A 2,229-nucleotide genomic window follows, 5' to 3' on the forward strand; every position below is an offset into this window, starting at 1 on the left:
TGAACAGGTATTAATCCGAAGTAGCATTCATAATTTATTCAAGGAGAATTTCCCTATAGCATATCCTATTATTAGGATTTTTTTATTGGACTCATAACAAATATAAATCATCTATTAGACGAATCCGTATTACAGATAAGGTATTATTATCCAAAAGAATTATTTTTATATTAATTTTTATATGTTACGCTATAATTATAACTGTTTTAGTAAAAAGATAAGGGGCCAGATCCATTTACATTGCCTCCTTTATCTATATATTTTTGTTACACAATTTTTGTTATAAGCCCAGTAAAAAAAAACACGATAATGGGATAATATGCGACGAAACAATTCTCCTTGAGTAAAACATTCTCCCTAAACAGGCATTAATCCGAGGTATGTTATAACACTACAAAATGCGTGATATTGTTACAAAATTGACTTAAAAAAAAAAGTAAAAAAAGGGTGTCGTGTAACCGCGCTCCTCGAAAAAAAACTTGTATCCAAATTAAATATAATTTTTTTAAAAGATAAAACTTAAATGATATTCTTCTTTGTACTTTGATGTTAAACTTTTAAGAGCGGGGAAATATGAGTTAAAATCGACTTCTTATTAGACGTGAAATTTATAAAAAAATTCAATGAATATGGAGTCCCCCACCTGACTGCTGGTCGAAATATCAACCAGTCCCGCCCGCAAAGGTAAAATCCAATGTAAAAATTTAGCGCGAAGGTTTGAGAGTATTTTCCTACGTAATTTGATGCGCTGAATACGGAAAAAATAATGAAAAAAATCCTGGTGGCATCCTTGGAAAAAAATTTAACCTTGAAATAGCGATTTTCAAGGTTAAATTTTTTTTTAAATAAAAGAAATAGCGATTTTCAAGGTCAGAGATGCTTCCAGGAATTTTACAATATTTTTCATATTCAACGCATAAAATTTTCCCTAAAAAAACAAAAAATTATGTATCCCCTAGGTGGTCGATATATCGACCATTCCCGCCGTTAAAAAGTTAATGACCTTGATCTTGACATGTGTTGATGCTAATGCCGACGGTACTCCAATTTTCAAGCTTCATAACACAAGATTTATTTCATAAGAAAATATTTTATCTATATATGTTTTGGAAAGCTCTCGAAGTGTGCTACAAGAATATTTAATGAAAAATGGGGGGTTCTATTTAAAAAATTCAAGTGGCCTTGTCCTGACCTTGACGACGCCACTCAGGGTCAAACCAATGTTATCATCTTATGTCCCCCTCGAAGTTTCAAAATTTTTGTCTGAAACATTTTTTCCTAAAATGCACTGTCCAAGAGATATTTGAGGTGATCGATTAAAATGGAACACCCTGTATAAATCTTTTGATAACAAATGGTTTCTTAGTAATTTTCCTTTTTGTATTTCTATTTTTTGCAGAATAATTTAATTTCTATTAATTTTATTTTACTTGATAAATTTTAATTTAAGTTTTGATGAAATAGAGTAAAGGTTATTTTAAAAATTTTATAAATTTTGAATAATTTTTATTGAATGTTTTTATTTGGATAGGTTAAATTATTTAATGCGATTCATTTTCCGTCTGATGTGAATACTCGTGTAATACGGGTATTAATATAAAGTGAGTGTTTGTATGATACGAATACCCGTTCGTGTGATACGGGTACCCGAGGAATCGGTTCTCATCCGTGTGCAACGAATGGCGGGCGGGCAAGCGGGTACCCGGGTACCCGAGTTTTCCGAGCACTAATATATATAATATGTAATTTCTAAACTGACCTCCTGTGAGTTTTATTAATTGCAGGATTAATATTTATATGAATTATCGCGCATCATTAAATATTATATATGTATATACATTATATATCATACACTTAATACGTATTTATATGTATGTATATATGAATTAGAGTATGTATATATTATAATCTTTTTATAATATACATACTGTAGTAACCACACGCGTGTATGTTCCGATCTGTGTAATAACTAAATTATAGTATCGCCTTGTAATGTGTCGCTACCCCAGTGAGAAGGCTGATGTCGAATCGACGTCGTTTCGATGTCGATGTCATCGAAAACTCATCGAATCGAAATTGACATCGAAAATCAGGCCATTTCGATCAAATTGTTTTGACATCAAGAAATACTTGTTTCCAAGTTACCAATGTCCAAAACCCAAAATTAGTCTAAAATTAAAAGTTAATCATGCATATATACCCAGTGAGAAATAATTGGTCGAAAATACA

The sequence above is a fragment of the Wasmannia auropunctata genome, unplaced genomic scaffold (genome assembly GCF_000956235.1).
Source record: "Wasmannia auropunctata unplaced genomic scaffold, wasmannia.A_1.0 LD336116.1, whole genome shotgun sequence".
Classification (NCBI taxonomy): Eukaryota; Metazoa; Arthropoda; class Insecta; order Hymenoptera; family Formicidae; genus Wasmannia; species Wasmannia auropunctata.